The sequence below is a fragment of the Numida meleagris genome, chromosome Z (assembly GCF_002078875.1).
Source record: "Numida meleagris isolate 19003 breed g44 Domestic line chromosome Z, NumMel1.0, whole genome shotgun sequence".
Taxonomy (NCBI): Eukaryota; Metazoa; Chordata; class Aves; order Galliformes; family Numididae; genus Numida; species Numida meleagris.
In genome coordinates, this window is record NC_034438.1 from 15,417,960 (window position 1) to 15,427,241 (window position 9,282).

The following is a 9,282-nucleotide window of genomic DNA, read 5'->3' on the forward strand; positions in this document are numbered from 1 at the left end:
CATAGGCATTGAAAGGAACCTTTCAAGATCATCTTGTCCAACTCCTTGCTAAAACAGGTTCCATATAGTAGGTTACAAGGGAAAGCATCCAGGCATGTTTCGACTATCTCCAGAGAAGGAGACTCCATAACATCTCTGGGCAGCCTGTTCCAGTATTCTGTCACTGTTCAAGGTAAATAAATGTTTCCTCATGTTCGTATGGAACTTCCTATATTCCAGTCTGTGCCCATTGCTCCTTGTTCTGTCACTGGGCACCACTGAAGAAAGCCTTGCTCCATTTGCTTGACTCCCATCCCTTAGATATTTACAAGCATTAATAAGATCCTCTCTCAGTCTTCTCTTCTTCAGACTGAACAGTACCAAGTCTCTCAACTTTTCTTCAGGAAAATGCTTCAAGCCTCTAAAAATTCTTGTGGCTCTCTGCTGGACTCACTCTAGAAGTTCCCTACATTTGTTAAACTGAGGAGCCCAGACCTGGGCACAACACTCCAGACGTGGCGTCACCAGGGCAGAGCAGAGGGGGAGGTTATCCTCACTGCACGCTACTGGATCATGGTCAACCTGTTGTCTACCAGGACACCAAGGTCCTTCTCCACAGAGCTCCTTTCCAGCAAGTTATCACCTAACCTGTACCACTGCATGGGGTTATTCCTCCCCAGGTGTAGGACTCTACACTTGCTATTGTTGAACCTCATGAGGTTCCTCTCTGCCTGACTCTTAAAACCCGTCCAAGTCTCACTGAATGGCAGCACAGATTTTTGGTGTGTCAGCCACTTCTCCCAGCTTTTTATTGTCAGCATACTTGATGAGGGTGCATTCTATCCCTTCATCCAGGTCACTGATGAAAATGTTGAATAAGATCAGGCCCAGCACCAACACCTGGGGAACAGCACTAGCTACAGGCCTCCAACTAGATTCTGTGCTGCTGATCATGACCTGAATTCTGCCAGGCATAGAATCATAGAATCATAGAATCATAGAATGGCCTGGGTTGAAAAGGACCATAATGATCATCTAGTTTCAATCCCCCTGCTGTGGGCAGGATTGCCAACCACTAGACCAGGCTGCCCAGAGCCACATCCAGCCTGGCCTTGAATGCCTCCACGGATGGTGCATCCACAACCTCTCTGAGCAACCTGTTCCAGTGCATCACCATCCCCTGAGTGAAAATCTTCCTCCTAATATCTAACCTAAACCTCTCCTGTCTTAGTTTAAAACCATTTGCCGTTGTCCTATCACTATCTGCCCTCATAAACAGTCATAGCCCCTCTTGTTTAAATGCTCTCGTTAAATATTCGAAGGCCACAATGAGGTCTCCCCAGAGCCTTCTCTTCTCCAAGCCTAACAAGCCCATTTCCCTCAACCTTTCTTCAGAGGAGTCAGGCAGCTCTAAATCCACCTTAGAGTTCATTTGTCTATACCACACTTCCTAAGCATACCTAAGAGAATATTATGGCAGACATTGTCAAAAGCCATGCTCATGTCACGGCAGACAACATCCAGTGTTCTCTCCTCATCTTCCCATTTGCTCATGACTTTGTAGAAGTCTACCATATTTGTCAAGCATGATTTCCCCTCAATGAATAGATATTGTCTAGTCCTGATAACCTCGCTTTGTTCCACTTGCTTGGGTATGTGTTCCAGCACCTTTCCAGGAACTTGGTGGCATTTTCTGATGGAGTTACAACATTAGCGGATAAAGGAAGAGCAACTGATGTCATCTGTCTGGACTTGTGCAAAGCATTTGACACTGTCCTGCATGACATCCTGGTTGCTAAATTGGAAAAAAAATGGATTTGATGAATGAACCACTTGTTGGATAATGAATTGGCTGGATGATCACGTGCAGAGAATTGTGGTCAATGGGACCATGTTCAAATGGAGACTGTTGATGGGTGGTGTTCCTCAGGGACCAGTGCTGGGACTGGTGCTATTTAACATCTTTGTAGGCGACATGGACACTGGGACTAAGTGCACCCTCAGCTAGTTTGCAGACGACACCAACCTGTGTGGTGCAGTTGACACACTAGAGAGAAGGGATGCTATCCAGAGGGACCTGGACAGGCTTGAGAGTTGGGGCCATGCCAATCTCATGAAGTTCAACAAGGCCAAGTGCAAGGTCCTGCACCCGGGTTGGGGCAATCCCAAGCACAACTACAGACTGAGCAGAGAATGGTTTGAGAGCATCTCCCTGAGGAGAAGGATTTGGTGGTGTTGGAAAGACTCCACACGGGTTGCAAACATGTGCTTGCAGCCCCAAAGGCCAACTGTAGCCTGGGTTGCATCAAGAGAAGTATAATCAACAGGTCAAGTGAGGTGATTCTGCCCCTGTACTCCGCACTTGTGAGACCCTAGCTGAAGTACTGTGTCTAGTTCTGGGCCCCCCAACACAAGAAGGACATTGAGCTGTTGGAGTGGGTCCAGAGGAGAGCCACAAAGATGATCAGATGGCTGGAGCACCTGCCCTATGGGGACACGCTGAAAGAGTTGGGGCTCTTCAGCCTGGAGAAGAGAAGACTCAGAGGGAACCTTAGAGTGGCCTTCCAGTACCTGAAGGGGGTGTACAGGAAAGCTGGGGATGGACTTTTATTAAGGTGTGTAGCAACAGGACAAGGTAGGGGGAAATGCCTTTAAACTGGAAGAGGGTAGATTTAGACTAGATATTAGGAACACATTTTTTTACTGTGAGAGGGGTGAGACACTGGAACAGGCTGCTCAAAGAAGTTGTGGGTGCTCCCTCCCTGGAGGCATTCAAGGCCAGGCTGGATGGGGCTTTGAGCAACTGGGTGCAGTGGGAGGTGTCTCTGCCCATAGTATAGGGGCTGGAACTAGATGATCCTAACTTCCCTTCCAACCCAAGCCATTCTATGATTCTATGATTCTATGATTCTATGATTCTATGATTCTATGATTCTATGATTCTATGATTCTATGATTCTATGATTCCATGACATCATTCCTATATTTCTCCCAAGTGGCTATGTTCCTTTTCCATATTCTGTAGACTTTCTTCTTCGATTAATTTTTTCCATGGGTGCAGAACTTCTGGATATGGGTTCAGAAGTGCTGGAAGCAGTCTTTAACAATATTCCCAGCAGAGTATATTTGAGCCTTTGAACAGTTCCAGTAATTTACTACTTTCAATATAAAGCAAAATAGACATACTTCAATTTAAACAACCTTTTAGTATCCTTTGCTGTTTTGGCGACCTGAATTGTAGCAAATCTAATCTCAGTACTCAAGGTTTAGGTTTTACCACCAAAGATATCTGAAATACAGCATCAGTTGACAGAGAAATCAAAACTCTTCAAGACTCACAAAGAAGAGTTTGTAATTGCTGCCTGCTGCTAATCCTATCAGCTCATGTTAGTGAAACATGCCATAGTGCTGCAGGGAAGTTGTCAGGATCTGGTTGCAGGACTCAGTCTTTAGGAGAGGATTCAAGCTAAGCTAAGGCTATACATCGCCACCCATGAGTCAAAGTACATTTATTCTAAAGAATGACAGGTCTCCGAGGGGGAACAATGTGCATGAAAAAGAATGTGCCTCTTTCACTGCAGTGCTATTGTTGCTTTGGTTTAACTTCTTAACCTCCTTCCTGTTAAAGCTTCATTCAGACAAAGAAAAGATACCTCTAGCTCTTTATTAAATCTCTGTTCTGAAAAAAAGCATGAAATAATACTTTATTCCAGGTGATACGTTTAAAGCAGAGTGCATTCTTGCATTCTTTCTCCTTTTTTTTCTCTGTATTTAGGCTTGTCCTGAGGTGAATGGTAGATGGAAATAAAATAAAATAAATCTTCTAAACCCTTCAAAATATGTCAATTAGAATTTGCTAACATGTCTACAATCATATCAATTTATACATGTATCAAAGGAGCATGCTAAATCTTTCAGTTACTTTGTGATTTATAAATTTTCTTTCTTACTTTTTCTGTTTGGACTTGAACCTGAGAAAGCTTGCTCATTTGGGTCCTGGGCTAGATGTAGTCTTAACTTCAATCATAAAAGTATTTTCTTAAATAGACTTAACCATATATATGTATGACATATATGTACACACACATATACTCATACTCTATCTATCTATCTATCTATCTATCTATCTATCTATCTATCTATCTATCTAAAAGTTCATATATTTGATATCCGATATTCTGATACAGTTCTCTGGATGTGGGCATGGTCATGAATGTAATAAGCCTTCATTTGAGCTAAGTTGTGCTAGACAAAGACATAGTTTATTTCTATGGTTCATATTTTAGGATGTATTTTTTGCATACATTAATGATGAAGATATTTTTATATTTCTGTTGTACCCTTGTAATCCTTACATATAATGTGTAGTTTCCTGTGAGTTCCAGCTCACGTTGCATTTTACAACGCTGCTAAAAAGCTATTAAATGACACAAAGTCCAAAACAAAGTACTCTGGGCAATATAACTGAAAATTTAAATTTCACTTATTTTCATTCATTTCCTCCTCAACCTATGCTCCATCAAGTCCAAGTTTTACTGTTTTGCATGAAAAGAAGAATTCACTCCTAAAGTGAGCTGCTGTCTGGTGGCTGGATGCATTTGAATCAAGAGATTCTTGCAAATCGATCACAGGCAGCATAGACTGCATGGAAAGAGATTGCAGGGCCTCTGCCTGTGGAATTTTTGAAAGAGATTATAAACCATATTCTCATCTCAAGATTATTATTACTTTTCATTGACAAACAAAAAAAATTCTTTTTCTCTTTTGCTTTTTTTTTTCTTGTTAGCTGTATAATTTCACTTTGAATGTCATGGAACTCAACAGAAATAAGCGCTCTCACTTTGACGATAAACAACAAGGCATGCTTGGAATTGCGTGTACCCATTTTTTAAAAAATAGAACCACTCTAATGGAGAAGTTTTATTTTCAGTTTTTCTAATTTGTAACTTTAGTGAAGAAACAACAGTTTGTTTTTTTTTCTAATATAGATTTTTCCTTTCACACTGAGACTGAGGTTTGGTGAATTTAATTTTGCAAGCAATCATGAAAATTATGTGTGAGCACTAGCTAGGGCCAGATAGTGTGCTGGTAAAGATTAAATGAACTTCTTAAAACACTTCTGCTCTAGCACCTTGGCCATGACCTGTGACATCCAAGTGAATGCAGAGCCACATCTACTCAGAGCTGGAACTACAGATAGTAACAAACTCTAAGATGCTCTTTGAAACAAGTTTGTTTGTGGTCTACTTCAAACTTGATCTCAGAATTTGAAGCCTGAGTCATAGGTATTGCCTGGTCTTCTGTTTCAGATTGATATAGTACTACATACAGTGTAGATCTGAATTGATTTACTGTTAATATTACTGAAATATATTTGATTGTTATATAAAAGAAATCTAGAGAATACTACTCTTCTCCAAAATATATTTCATATTATACATAGCAAAACTTAAAACTGCGCAAAGTTGTTTGTGCTTAAATTTAGTTATGCAAACAGCACCACTGCAATAGATGGATCTAATTGCATGCTTAGAAGTAAGCAAGTACACAAATCTTTACAGGGTCATGACCCAGGTTTGTATTACTCCAGTTCACAAGAGGCCAATCTCCTTGACCTTGCAAACCAAAATCCTCTTGTCACTGAGAGCTGTAAGATGACTTGCTCACCCCTCTGAGAGCTGGTATGTAAAAGCCCTCATCCAGCTCCTTTGAAGGCTTGTAGGGTGGACTGGACAAGGAGTCAGTGTCTGTTGAGTGAAAATGGGCTTTTACTAATCTGCACATCTGGGCAGCTTGAACATCTGCATGATCAAGGCAGTAAACCTCAAAGAGTGTACCTTTTGTCAAGCCAAATGAACTCATCTAATATTTGTGGGAACACCTACCGGCTAGTCAGTTTTGAAGGCAGCACAGACAGTTCTATGGGTCTGGGTGAAGTTGAGCACCTGCGGAACCTGAAGATCCACAAAGTGCCTCTGAACCATATTTGGACTGGATTCTGTTTTTTTACCATATCAACAAAATAATTCTCTTTGTGTTTTTTTTTGTCAGATGGGAACAAAAGGAAGAAAGTGAAAAAAAGAATCAAACATGCTTAAAATAATTAGTCACACAAAGGCAAGTGAATTATAAAATAAGCATCTTTTTCTATCTTATGTACTTAGCTAATATTTATTTATTTATTTATTTTGATGGAAACTTACATATTTCTAAGATATAAGCTCAGTTCTTTCAGATCACATAGCTATTTTGACATTTAAATTATATTGCTTATTGTTATACTGACAGATGTCCACCTGTGGAGAAAAGAATAACTGATAGTAAAAAAGCAGAACACTCTCCACTCCCTTTTTTAAAAAAAAATAACTTGACTTTACTCCTAGAAAAACAAAGGAAATTTTACTTATATTAAGCACAGTAGTATCTCCAGGAGTAGAACCTTTAGACAGAAAGTATTTTTGCTGAAAAAATAGTTAAGTTCGAATGCCAAACTGGAACACACTTACATGTGTGCTCTCTCAAAGAAGAGTGATACTAAAAGTAAGAGTTGTAAACTGAAGTAAGATATCAGATAAAGGTGCAAGGCATTACTTTAGTTGTATTTTAGTGAATAATAAAGACATTACACAAATAAAATGTTATAGTCCTATGAATGTATACACTGACACATTCATATGTATTAGAAATAAAATAATTATAGTACTTGAGCATAAACATCACATAAATGTGTTTTCAACCGGAAATACAGTATTCCTCTCCTTTATACATCTTAGAAAAAGCAACAAAATAATGTCAACTGAGAACTATATTGAGGTAGATATACACCGTGTATCAGTCTCATGTCTCCCATGTACAGCTTATATTTCTGCAATGAACATTTTACTTGAAAAACTAGTGAATTAGATAAACACAATATAAGGAGAAATAGATGAAAAAAAGCCAAACTTAAGTGTTAAAAAACACGTAAAAAGTCTTCAGAAGAGTGTAATTAAAATATGCAGCTCCAGAATCTGCTGGATTATATGTGATGATTGATTATATGTATGATGTATATCCAAAGTATGTAAAAACGGTGGTATTACTTTGGATTTGCTCATGCAGCTTAGAGCTGAATCTGGCCCATAAAATTTAACAAGCTGTATTTTGCATCAGATGGCAATGTATTTCCATAGGCAAGTACTTCATGCTATATAAATAGCATGTATATTGTAAAGAACGGTGAAAATATGCTAGTTTGTGTTTTTACTGCTCACAATACTATGTTATCCACTGTAAGATTAAAGTCATTTAAGTAGCCAACTTTAAGAATGCAAATTTTTTGGATGTCTTTTTTTTAAGCTTTTACGGTAGAGCTCATTCAAGGTACAAGTAAATAGCTGGTAAAGGCTATGTTCGGGGAGGTAGCAGCAGCAGGAAAGGGTAACACACTTTGGAGACATCATCATTTTTATGAATATAGCCTGTAACCTCTCAAGCCAGTGATCATGCAGGTTTTCTGAGTCAAGACGGATAAGCAAAAGTTTTTAGGCGATCTTAGCTCTCTATGCCTCAGTCAGCAAATTCTACTCTGAAAAGGTCAGAATACCTCCCAGACCTCAATGCCTTGTAGCTTCACCCAGCCCAGCTGCTGAGAGCAAAGACCTTTGTTTTTTACACTGCTTCCCAGGCACTGGCAGGTTGTATTCAAGGGCTTGGCAAAATTCCATGGCCCATGCTGGTGATCGCCTCCCCTCTGCTGCTCCCCACAGCTACAAACACATACAGCAAAGTAAAGAGAAGGAACAAAATGATGACCTTAAGAAAGAGGTAGAAAGGAAGAAAATAAAGAAGACAGCAAGATGCAAAATGCAATGAGAGAAGGAGGATGGAAACTCATATCATGACTGATAATAATATAACGCTCCTTACATAATTATACACTAATATAATTGATAATAGCAGCAATAGCCACAGTCTTAACTATATTGGAAGAAATGGAATGAAACTCAGACAAATGGGCTCCTGTCATTTGACCTCCATGTTGTCTCAGAATCCACGCCGATGGGCATCTTCTAAAAGTTACTGAGATCTCTTGGATTTACAGTAGCGAATTTACAACCTCTACTACAAAAATTATCACTACCATAAATTAACCTTTCCCTTTTATTTCTTCATATTCCAGGTAAAAAAAACTCCACATCCATATGTAAACATAGATTTACACACAACTGCTGATGTTTCTATATGTAGCTGTTTCCACAGATGCTGTGATCTAGGATCAGGAAGAAGAAGATTGTTACTTATTAGTATTCACATTTATAAATTTACATGCAAAATCCGTGTCTGAATTCTGTGGATCTTTACATCCAAAGCTGGTGTGGGAAAATCAGAGAATCATATTATAGCTTGAATTGGGTGGGACATTAAAGGTCATTTATTTTCAGTCTTCTTACCATGGGCAGGGTTGCCAGCCACTAGATGAGGCTACCTAGGGCCCCATCCAACCTGTCCTTCAGTGCCTCCAGATGCCTCCATGGGGCAACCACAGTTTCTCTAGACAATCTGTTCCAGGGCCTCACCATCCACTGAGTAAAAAATTTCCTCCTAACATCTTATTTAAATCTCCCTTCTTTTAGTTTGAAACCACTCTCCTCTGTCCTGTCACTATCAGATCATGTAAAAAGTCACTCTCCCTCCTGTTTATAAGCTTCCTTTAAGTACTAGAAGCCTGCAATGATGTCTCTCCAAAGTCTTCTATTCTCCAGGCTGAAAAAACTCAGCTCCTATAGCCTGTTTTTGTAGGAGAGGTAGTCTCACCCTCATCATTGTGGCCCTCCTCTGGAACTACTCTAAAAGATCCACTTCTTTCTTGTGCTAGAAACCAGAGACCTGGATGCAGTACTCCAGGTGGACAGAGTAAGGAGGGACAGTCGCCTCTCTTGCCACCTCTTTCTTGTTGCATCTCAGGATACATTTCTCCTTCTGCGCTGCAAGCACAAACTGCTGGCTCATATTCAGCTTTTCATCCACCAGAACACCCAAGTTCTCCTCCATGGGGCTACTCTCAATGAGTTCTCCCAGTCTATAAACATATCTGGGATCGTCTCGAGTTCAGCACCTTGCTCTTGGCCTTGTTGAACCACGTCTAGTTCATGTGTGCCCAGGTCCCTCTGGATGGCATCCCTTCCTTCTATTGTATCAGCTCCACCACTAAGAGTACATCACCAGATGTCCTTTATAGTTCTGGTCCTTAGGTTTTACCCACAATCTCTCAACCTGTTTATGGCTTTTCTCAGGTAGCTCTTGGCATTCTATCCATTTCTT

The 9,282-nt window shown here is 40.0% G+C and overlaps 1 long non-coding RNA gene across 1 annotated transcript; it reads left to right on the forward strand.

The window, feature by feature from the left end:
- LOC110389258 lies at nucleotides 9-6,097 on the forward strand. The gene is made up of 2 exons (XR_002433095.1): nucleotides 9-172; nucleotides 6,031-6,097. It is a non-coding gene; the product is annotated as an uncharacterized LOC110389258 (long non-coding RNA).